The 12,088-nt window shown below is 35.4% G+C and overlaps 1 protein-coding gene across 1 annotated transcript in view; it reads left to right on the top strand.

Annotated features, from left to right (window-relative positions):
* The window catches only part of NCAM2 (neural cell adhesion molecule 2), a 305,227-nt gene that overhangs the window by 26,032 nt on the left and 267,107 nt on the right, over nucleotides 1-12,088 (top strand). The gene's annotated exons all lie outside the window — the stretch shown is intronic.

Raw genomic sequence — 12,088 nt, 5'->3', positions numbered from 1 at the left:
AAAGCTATTACTTCTTGTAGCTTTTTTAATCTTACGAAAGTGATAAAATAAGAAACACTGAAAATTTGTTGGGGAAGGTTTCATTTGCATGATAGAGATCTTCAGCTGGAAACTTAAGGCCCAGGTCGGGTACTATGATGTCTTCATACTGCTTCAGAAGTTCAGACCACCAGATCCCCAGTTGCCCATTTTCTTTCAGAAATTTGTACCACTTGTAAGGCTGATGCTTTATGCTGTCCTTCTGGGAAAGCAAGAAGGCTTCTTCTGGGGCCTGCTCATTCCTCTTTACTTGTATGGAGTGAAGCGATGTAGCAGCCCTGTGAGGCTTCTCTTGCTTTTTGTATATAGGCTTATAGGAAGCCTGTGAGTGCCTTATTACCTCAGCAGAGGTCCACATCTTGAGTCACATTCATGTCTTGGTGGTTAGTTTTTACTTTAGCAGAATCGGTGTTTGTTGGTGTGCAGGCATTTTGGTGGTTGTCTTGAGATGTGTGGGACTTTTTTTGTGTTTGTATTTACAGTACTAGAAAATAACAAGACTTTTTGAATTTTTGCTGCTTGCTGTGTTGAGGAAAGAAAAACAAGGAGCCTTTGAAGTCACAGTTGTTAAAGTAGACAATAATAGAATTCAGATATTTGAAAATGTTAAAGCAAACCCAACCATTATTAGGTTAATACCTGAGCAAAATTGATAGCAAATGAATATTCAAGTACTTTATTACCTCTGAAAAACTGACTAGTAATATAATCTTTCACTACTGTAAAGGTATCTGAAATAGTAGAGTAAAACATAGCGTTTAAATTAATTTCTTTACTATAGAAAAATCATTTGTTCAAATAGTATGTACTTGAAGCCTGTGAAGTTCTTATGAAACATGGTAAGAAATAATAAAACCCTTGTGGAATTGGCTTGGGAATCTCCTTACATAATACTTCAATAGCTGTGTAATTTAATACTTTTGGCCACTTCTTTCTTTTGACTCTAACATCTAATTGCTCATAACATACTGTGCCCTTACCTTAGCAAATTTGTTACTGTTTACAGTGAAAGTGAGAGATTGTTTTAAGCCTTTTCTTCCTGATTTTTCTCAGTGGTGCCCCCCCCAACCCAACCCAAGCAATTTATTAGGGTAAGTACAACAAAATATAACCAAACAACTGTATTTTTTGAAGTAATGTAGTGATGTTCTTTGTTCTGTATGAGGTATGAGAGTTCAACTAAGTTTGTAATGGAGCTTATTCTAGAAACTGACTTCTAAGCCTTAAGATACTTAACTATGCCACAAATAGGCTGTGAACTTAGGCATACTCTTTGTATTGTCTGTTTAGACTGATCTTTAGTAAAAATTCTTATGCTGTGGCATGTAACTTGATTTCTTCATATTTTAATATTGAAGAAATTCAGCAAATTAAGCAACTGAGTGTTCATACAGTGATGTACTTCTACCTATGCACTTGCTGCTACCACCAAAAAGAACTGCATAATCAAGTTATGTGGGAAATATCTTAGGGTGATGTAAATACTAACTCTTAAACAATATGGTACCACATCCCTGTTGAGGCTTCAGGAGTTACTTCTAATTGTGCAGAGACTGGTTTATAGGCTGGTGCTAATAAAGGAAACTTCTGCAAAATATAAGTACAGCAACAAACTTTTTTTCCTCCTTCAAAAGCATTGGAATATATTGAGCTTTAGCATTCTTCCAGTAAGGGTATAAATGCACTGAAACAACCATGGTATATCCTTGTCTGGGCACTCTTTTTTGTATATTATTTTCTAACAGAGAAAAATCTTTATGAATGAGTGTAATATTTTTTGAATAATCATGATTATGCAGCGCCATTTTAAATATATTGAATTATTTGTACTTTTCTGTGGCCTCTAAGTCAAGACAGGACAATAAGGTAAAACTTTAGATTACTGCTTAATTACTAAAAGAGTGAAACTAGGACAGATAGTTTATTGCTGATGTTGCCAGGATGTGTTTATTTGGGGGAGACTGAATCCATACTATGTCAGAAAGACAGATGAACTCTTAAACACTCAATAGGTTTTCTGGTGGTTCTCAGTCTTGGAGTTCATCCAAGTGTATTTCATGGTGTGTCTTAATAAAGCGCCTGGTACTTTGATGCTTGGTGTTGATGCAAACTTTACTCCCTTTAATAACAGTGCTGTTAAGGAACATGAAGCCTTGAGGTTTTGTTGTTCATTGGCTGGGTTTTTTCCCAAGTTTCTAGGCTTAAAAAGGTATATAAATGATATTTTTAATGAATTTATGACTAAAAAAAAGTGTTGAAATCAAGTAGCTACACTAACTTTTAACAAGACTGAAATTTTAACTGCCTAAGCCACTATGCATTTCTGGAAAGTTATAAAATAAAGCTTAGTAACAGTTTGTAAAATAAGTCAGTGACAGGTGCAGCTTCTCAATTTAAATGGATATTTTGAGGAAACCCCTTAATACCTAGGACTCATGTTTGTGTTCCATAATCATTCTCAAATCAGATCTATATTGCTTGCATATGTAACATTGCTGTTTATGACTTTGTTATCCGTTTTTACTTCTGTGTACCAATTATAGCCATATTTGTGGTGTAGAGTAAAACTAATAATGGTTTAAAATTAAAGTAGGATCTCAGCCTACATTGTTTTTTCATTTAGTAATCTATATTGAAATTCTGGGTGGTGTTGTGGTTTTGGTTTTTTTTGTTGTGGTTTCCCCCCCCCCCCCCCCCCCCCCCGGCCCCCTAAAGTGCTAAATACCTTATAAATAACCACCTCAGAATTCATATTATGACAACCTGGATAGGTGGCAAGGTACATACAACAATAGTTCTACATTGTACTGATTTTGAAGGGTTTAGAAATGACATAATTTGTCTTTGGGCTCTTCAATTGATTCCAACAAGAATAAGTTAATGTAAAAGTGTAGTACTGAAATTATCTACAGATTCTGGTGTGCATATCTTGTAATTCTCAGAGGGACCTCTTGTAATACTTGACATGTACCATCATATGATCAGACCTACATCCAGTCAGTAAAGCATATGCTACTTTAGACATCTGTGATCATAGCAAGACAGTTTTGCTTTTGTTTCAGGTGCAGAAAATGCTATATTGCTGAGTTCCATCTGTCTGTAAATTTTCAGAGGAAAGCTTGCATGCATACAGAGGAAAAGAAAGAAGGAATCTTACCCTTACAAATAGCTGTAACTCATTAAACTTGTAGTCTGTGTGCATGATCAGCTTGGGGATTAAAAATACCCATATACCCATCTCTAGCTTGGAAATGAGCAGTAGTCAGTTCAATAATCTAACAAGATCTTTCTTTAATGTACCTAAAAGTTTTAACCTTCTGTCAGTCACAATAATGGAAAAATAGGACAAATCTAAGAGGATGAAGAATGGTAGATTTTTATATTTCTAGATAGGTTTGAGGGAATACAGCTGAAAGATGTTTTGAGATTCAGCATAAGCCTTTTCACAGCACAGAAAACAAGTTAGCTCTATGTGATAGATACGAGGATCAACTGTAGAGAAGGCAAAGGAATTTGAGCAGCCCTGAAAATGTTCATGTCCCATTTCCCTGTCATGGGGAAAGCTCAAACCTTTGTCCTTAGCTGTCACTGGCTCCAGACCTCTGTGTATTGCAATGTTGAACAATTACATGGGGAATATGTGGCTCTCTTCTCTCATGCCTGTTGCTTTTGCATTCTTGAATAAACCAGTCCAAATCAGCCCTGCCATTTGTGTTGGGTATATGGTTATCCTGGTCACCAGGTAGCAAGTGATCTTACTTCTAAGACACTCTAGTATATTTCTGCTGTTCTGGTAGACTCTGTTTGCTCAACTGTTAAGCATTATAGCACTGTGAATAATAATACAACCATTACCTGAAAAGAAAAAGACTTTTCGATTTCTGTTGTGTGAAAACTTAATATAACGTAGTTTGGTGATGCAGATTCTATTGGCCAAGCACTAGATTCAGATAGATGTAATTCTTACAGGTGGAAAATATGGAGTGGGGGGAGGAGCAATGTGGTTTGTGATAAAGCCTCTGCCTGCAATGTACCAAAATCCCCAGGGTCAAATACATTTTATTTTAAAATGGAACAACTGACAAAAGCCTGGAGAGTAAATATATTTGAGACCTCTGATATCTTGTTCTTGTAGCTTGGGTGTTGATGTTTTTAATGTCAAAGACTTTCTTACCATCATATAGAATACCACTGATTTTTATCAAAAAAACTGCATTAATAATGTACTTTAAAAATGTTCAATTGCAAGATAAACTTGAATGTAGAATTGTGGCTTGGCAGATCTGTCCCTAAAGCAGAAGTTAATTCTGCCTTTCATTCTGTCCTTCACTACTTTAAATGTCACCTGATAGAAAAATTAGAGAAGAACTAGCTTTAAACTGTGTCCTTTTACACTTGAAACTTTAAGGGCAGAAAGCGAAACATCCTATATGGAGTAATAATGAATTGACTCCACAATTATGTTTACCAGTTCAGTTAAAATGGAACAAACATTTGTTATTAGGGTTGACAACTTCCATAGTCCTTAATACTAGTGGAAGGAAAGAGTAATTCCCAAAGCTTTGCCAGCAGAAATATGTTGTCTGTGGGGGTGGTGTCTTCCTCACCTTGGGTCTACCTGGAGTATATTTAGTGTTTACTTTAAATCAAGTGCTTATTTACTTTTTCTTTGTGTGTTGCTGCATTTGTTTTTTTTTTTGTTTGTTTTGTTTTGCTGGTTTGTTGTTTGTGTGTGTGCTTGGTTTTTTTTTTAGTTTTCCTAGGGTCATTGCTTTGTTAGAGTTGTGGACTAACCACAGGCATTATGACTGCAAGAAGTTCAACTAAAGCTAAAATTAATTTAGGAAAATGTCACCTGACCACTAGATGACTGCTGCCACAATTAAACTAATATCAGCTCAGGCCAATACAAGTCCAGAGAAGTCTGTTACCAGAGAAGTGAATATAAAAATCATATTTACTTAATACATCTATATATCCTAAAGAGGAACAACTCATGAATCTAGTTCTTAGTCCTTAACTCTTGCTCTACATTTTTCTTTGAAATTATACCATACTTCTTAAATTCTCTTTTTCTATTTATGGATTTTTTGCATGGTTCCAAGACAGCATGAAAAACTACCCATTTCAGTGAAAGATTAAGATTCAGTTAACATTTACAGAGACATCTTTCTTTTTTCTCCAGGTAAGTGTGCAAGTAAAAGTGAAAGAATGTTACACATTCACCTTACCCAAAAATGAACTTCTAAAAAGCAAAATGGCAAATGATTTTGTATTTGCCTCTTCTCATTTCTCTGTGAAGAGCTACTTTCTCCAAGTAAGAGTCGTTAGGCAAATTTGCATGGCAAAAAGTATGTTTCATTATCGGGATTGTTTGTAGAATTAAAGTAGTGAATTATAGTTCATACAGCAAATGCATTCATCATGTGGTATTATGTGACCTTTCAAAAGTGAATGACAACTCCAGTCCTTGTGTTCTACAATGTGTAAATTTCACAGCAGTAAAAGAGTTAAAATCTGCAAGTTCTATGTGTGTGTTTTTTCTTGTTATATGTTTAAGTGACCATGAAAATTCATCCTTTGGTAAGTTGCTATTTGGTTTTAGAATAGCTATTTCTTCTAATGTGTAGATCTGCTACTGCAGTGTCTCTATTTTATTTAAGCTTAGTGGTAAGCATGATCATTAAAGATCAGAGGAACTAGGAGTTTATAGCAAATTTTATTTTTTCTCCCTGGTGAAATAACTTATTTAACATATTTTAAATCCTTCATCTAGTCTCACTACAAAAAGATACCCAAAGTTACCCAATAGATGCAACTGACTGGTTTACTTCCCAGAAAACAGGGGTTCATTCAAAAAGTGGAAACCGCTTCGCTTGCAGTCAGCCTCCAATGTTTGATAATGTTGAACTTAAACTGAAGTATTGGAATAATGATTCTATTCCTCTGAAGTTCACCTGCAGTCAGTGGAACATGTATTCTTTTAATATAATACAAAGAAAATAAGTAACTGAAAACCCATAATGCCCTTATGAGGGACACAGTGAGCAGACTCTGTTAACTGTATATACGATAATATATATTGTATGTATAGATTTCTGCTTATTTACATATAAGCTTAGTAGTGGACAAAGGTTAAAGACAAAAATCTATGCTTGAAAGAAATTTTCATCACTTAACTAACTTCTAAAGCTTAACTTCAGACTTCTTTCTATCAATTTACAAAATTATCTGTTTCGTGTAATGACTTGAAACAGAAAATGATCTCGTGCAAGCACACTTTAGTGGTCCTTGGAGATTTTGTCATTCCTTCGACAATCTATTTTAGTTTTCTGGTTTGCAGGAGACCATTGGCAATATTCTCTCATTTCTTCCAGACAGTAATTAATTTTGCCTTTTCATTTAAAACTAGTAACAGCTTTCCACCTTAAATTCAGTGAAAGAAAGCAGTTTGCAGAAACATTATCTAAAGATACACAAGGAGAATAAATAGAAGTTTTAAAAGTGCCAGAGTACATTATTTAGTTCTCCTAACTAGACATCTATTTATGCAGTTCTTTAAATGCAATAGTGCCTGGCTGACTTAGGTAGCTAGATCCTTTGCAAATCTAATTGAATCAAAAAAGTAACTACTGAAGTTAATTAGCTAACAGTGGAGTCTGCTGTAACATTTGTGGTTTTTTGGGTGATGATTGTGTTGTGTTGTTTTTTTTTGTTTTTTTTTTTTAGATGCAAAATTAGAAGTTTTCTGTGCTCTGAGTTCTCTTCTGCACATCCTTCCAAACTACTTTTACTCTTTCTGGAATAATTTGAATTAGTTATAATAATTAGTGATGTTTTATAGAATGTTATTACAAGTACTCCAAATCTTCCATGGTTGGTGGGGGTTTTTTTGGGCAGGTTTTCTATTTGCTGTTTTTCGTTTGGGTTTGGTTTGGTGGTTTGTGTTGTGTATGTTTTAGGTGTGTTTTTGTTGGGGATTTTTGTTTGTTTGTTTTTTTTTTTAACCTGGCTCTGCAACTATTCAGTACTTTCATTTTGCTGTAGAGAGTATAACTTACTTGTTCTTGCTCTTGAATGGCATTGCTCTATTTTTGACTCCACAACAAAGAAAATTAGAGTCTTTAAGCTGTGTGTTTTATTCTCACTGACAACTGTCACTTCAGGCAGACCCTAAATACTGCTGAATTCTATACCTCTAAGTGATCGGCAACAGGAGTCAAGATGGAGCAGACTTATCAAACAAGTCATGAGAATGGTGACATGACTAAAAAAACCCAAGTAATTTTCATTAGAAATCTTTTCTTAAGCTCCTGTTATGTTTAAAGACATACACTGTCATTTGTCTTCTCATGGGCAATCTTGATAATGCCTCAACTCCTCCCCACCTGTCGAAACTGTTAAAATTATCTTTTGTAGTGCTGGATTTTTTAACTCTTAAATGTAAGAATTAAAGCAGAGGCAGTCATTTTAAGTTTGAACTCCATCTGTGCTGTCTGAAAAAAACAATGGAAGGCATAGAGAAACCACACCTGGGAGGTGGTAAGTTTCTTAAATAGACCATGTGAGCTTTTGAAGTCCAGCTTAGATGCAAACTCAGACAGATGTAACTTCAACACTAATAAAACTCCAGCATCATTGTGCCACATCTGGATGCTGCTAGTTGCAGCTACAGAAGTGTTAGGACTTGAAACATTTGTCATACACAGTTGTATCTCAACTTTGCAGTGATTATTTTATATGTTAATATATTTTTAAGTTGGACATGCGTATGCCTGAGCGTAAACAGTCAGGAGAGGGGCTAAGAAAGAAATAGATATGCATCGCTGTGTGGCACTTGCGCAGTTCCTGTTCCCTCATAATATGGCAGGAGTAAGATTCCACACCAAGCAGTCTGAACTTGTAGTATCAGTGTCTGTTGGTATACTAATTTGAACCTAAATTAACTCAGTTAATGCTAATTCTAGTATTAAACCTTGTTAAAGTTATTAACCAACCTCTCCAATTCTGTCACCTAACATCACTACCATTTCTCTCACAGTCACTGTTGCTGCCTTCTAATGACAAATGTCCAGTATAGTAAAACATTTTTGCAGGCTTTGTGCACATCAATACATATGCAGGCTCACAGATATTTTTTTTATTTTTTTTTTATTTAAGAAGGCTAATTCCATAACGGTACCCAAAATAGAAGCAGATTCTGTAAGTTTTAGATTTTCAGTTTCTCAGACTGAATTCAAGAAATCAAACAAAAAAAGTTAAGTATTTAAGGCCATCCTATTTGATAAGGTTTCCCTTCACAGGGAAAGGAAACAGAATTTTTCTTTCTCATCCTCATATGGTCAGGAAAAAACCTTCTTTTTAGTTTTTTAAGCTTCCGTATATTAACTATGAGATGTTGGCCACTTCCTACAAGATTTCTGATAGCTTGAAAAGGTCCTTGTTTTTCTTCTCTAGGAGGCAGCTGTTGGTGGCAGAAGAGCTTCCCTAAACGTTAGTACTCTGCCAACTCTCTCTCTAGTCTGACCACAACTAAACAGCAGCTTGTATTTGGTGATTATTTTTAGTGATATCATATCAGGGAAAAAAGAAACACTTTTTTCTTTCCCCCAGCCTCAGGGACACTAGGGTTAGGTTAGGTTCTATGTGATGTTTTTGGATACAGAAAATCCAACTAGGAATTCTAAAATTCCGTCTGGTTGATAAAGCAATTGAGATCAAATAACTGTCATCAGGGAATAGAGGCATAAAGGAACAAGCATCTTAAAGTTCCAGTGTGAAAGGAGAGGTGCTGAATGAAGATGTTATTTGGAAATGAAATTAATTGACCATATTGTCAATGGGAATGCAGTGGAGAGCAGTTACAAGGATTAGGAACATTTTGGCCGAACTGTCTCTAAGAAACAGATGTAGTTTATATGGGGAGAGTTGGGTGTATGTGGTGTTATTGAATTACTGGAGAAGGATCTGGAAACAAGGTACTCTATATGGTAGATGACATGATAGTAATGAACACTAGGCAGAACAGCAGTCCAATACAGTTTCTCAGTACCAATTTTTAAATCCTAAAACTGAAAAGTGATTTGCATAGCAGTGTTTTGAGTTGCTTTACTTTAAATACTGGGCTCTGGAGTACCCTCTAGCTATGCTTTTTCAGAGTTAAAAAAAAGAAAGTGTAAAGAACATGAAAGGTGATGATATGATTTGGTTTCTTACACTGCTGAAATTCAAGGCAGTATGTCACAGTAGGTTATGAGGAAATCTCTACTTTCTCCAGTTTTTCCTCTAATGGGATGGACCAGAGAAGTGTCTCTTCTTTTTCTTTACATGTATTTTTCCATGCATCCATGCGATGGAGTATCATCTGCAAGAGGAATTACCTGCCTGTTCTGCTTTAACTGCTGCTGTAGATAACCCTACTTTCCATCTCAATGGAATAGGAAGTCCAAATATAGAAGCACTACTTTACTGTCATTCTAAAAGTAATGAAATCCATAACCTTTTAATTTCTTTGTCTCTTTGGTGTAATTAGTTAATGTAACAGTATCACCCTGATTTACACTGGACTGCATGTTGTATATGAGACAAACATAAATGAAGATAAGTTTAACTAGTCAAATGTAATTAAAACAATTTTAATACCTGAGATAATTTGCATACCATAAGGTGCTGTCCATAGAAATCAAGCATGATTTCTAAAATGTCAGGGCTTGATGCAGTCTTTTTGCAGAACTTTCTGTGGTTTGGATGTTAGTGTTGTTCTTTTGGATCTTGTTACTCAGTAAAGCTTAAAAAGTAGCAAACGTATTGTGCTCCCTTAAAAATTATGCTGTGGTTTTATTTTTAAGTGAAATATGTATTCACAGGTATGCTGTTCCCCTATCCCCCCCTTTTTCTCAGCGAAAAGCTAAGTTCCATCAGAAGCCATGATTTCAGCGACAGAAATATACTCTTTGAATTTCATATCCTGAAATGCAGTTTCGTTTATCAAGCAAATGTCAAAGCAAATAAGTTGTATTCATTCTAGACTTCACGTTGATAGTAGTTTCAGAATAGATTTTGGAGATGAGTTATATATTCTCACTGCAGCTAATTCTGACATATGAAATGGAAAAAGTATGTTAATACGTTTTTGAATTTTGTGTTGCTGTAGAACATAAATTTTAATATGACCTTAAAATATACAAAACAGGTTTTGCTGTACCCTTTTATGCTTCTGTGGGGAGCTGACTGAAAATGTGGATGTAAAATTCAGATAAGTAAATGACACTTTAACCTGTGAGTGCTATCTCAACAGGATCAGATCAGTTGAATTACTGAATAATATATTCTGTGTCTAACAGAAAAAAAAATTCTCTTTGGTAGCTTGACTTCTGTGATAATTTATTATATTTAAAATTTATATCTATAACATTTTTTCATCTAAATCAATCTGGTACTGCATGTGCTGTATTGCAAAGTATCTTCAATAACTATTTTTTATAAAAAAGATGAAGTTCAGATCTCTATCTTTACTTGACGTTAACTGTACTTTGTCTAATAGCCTGAATATTTATATTTATAATTAGCTCATGGAAAGGATTGTGGAAGGGAAAAACATTTACTTCTTTCTAAATAAGTGGAAAATGCAGACTGAGCAAAATGAAATTCAACAGTCCTCAGTATGAAAGAAGTCGGTGTTGTTTATAAATGAGTTTAAGAACATGCAAAGCAGGTTCAAACCAGATATCCTGATTCTGTTGGTATTCCAATTCCTAGCTACTGCCACCACCACCATTTTTTTTTCTTTGTCAAATATTTGAATCTCTCTCTCTCTCTCTCTCTCCACTCCGCCCCCCCCTCCCCCCCCCCCCCCCCCCCCCTTCAGTCAGTCTTTAGCACTTAGCTTCATTTATCTGGAATGCTGATTAGAAAATTCCAAAAGTTAAATAAAATTAGACAGTTTTCCAGGGAATTTGCCTATCAGTGGACTGAAACTATTATTGGTTAACGGTTTGAGGAAATCTGTTTGCAAAGGTAGTGGAATCTCCCTTCTTTAGTTGGATCTTGTGGTGTGTTGATCTGTAGGAAACTTTGGCTCCTTACTGAGTCATTATCCTTGGCAACAGGATGAGGGGGGAGCATTGTCTGGGCCCCCAAATTCTTTACCCAAGTGTTCAGGTCCCCCTGTCAATGCCAATGATACCCTGTGAATAAACATCAAAGGGAAGAGGTCTTAGAAACCTCAGCAGTCTCTGTTATATCCAAGATCTTAGTCTTGGGTGAGCATGCACATGGGCCAGGTCAGAAGATGAGTAACTGTCACTCCCAGGAGGAGTCCCTCATGATGATACCCATCACTTTTGCTTTGTAGCACTTTGTGTTTCATTGGTCAGGTATGGCCAACCCAAATGCTTTTCAATCGGAGCTTGTTACAACTTCCCTGTTGCTGCTCCTGTACCTAGTCAACAACCAAAGCTGGCAAAGATGATTCTTGCACAAAGTGTTTTAACGCACCTCAGTCCATATTCTGATGTATCCTGTGTTTTTCTTCAAAAAGAGATTACATTATTGATTAAATATTTATTACTGAGATAAAAAAATACTATTAGCGTTACGAAGCTATTCACCTTTATTTTCACATTAGAAAGGAAGCTTGTTGAGAGTAATTTCAGTCCATCTTTGCCGCTGTTAATATGAAAGATATCTGAACCAATGACTGAAACTACTTTTGACAGCAGCTTTTTTTTTAAACCTAGTTGTAAAATTATTAAAACATTTGTGGGTGGATAGAATTGCTGTGCTGCTTAGAAATGTCAGATTAGCCTGCTAGTGTTTGAGGCTATTATGATGTCCTTAATTGTAAATTTGCATAAAATACTACAAAATTAGTTAATACCACTAATGCTCATTGAAATAATTGTGATTGAAAGAAAAGAATTGGACCCTCAGTACCTGAAACAATTATCTATTCTAAGAAGTGTCCTTTCTCTGCTCTGAGATAGATGTTGCAAGAAAGAGGTTACGTTCCTGGTTTATCACTAAAATTGTCTCCAATATTTCCAAAAGT

The sequence above is a fragment of the Falco cherrug genome, chromosome 2, assembly GCF_023634085.1.
Source record: "Falco cherrug isolate bFalChe1 chromosome 2, bFalChe1.pri, whole genome shotgun sequence".
NCBI classification, from domain to species: Eukaryota; Metazoa; Chordata; class Aves; order Falconiformes; family Falconidae; genus Falco; species Falco cherrug.
Note: the sequence above shows the minus strand (reverse complement) of the source record. Positions and strands in the feature narration are given on the sequence as shown.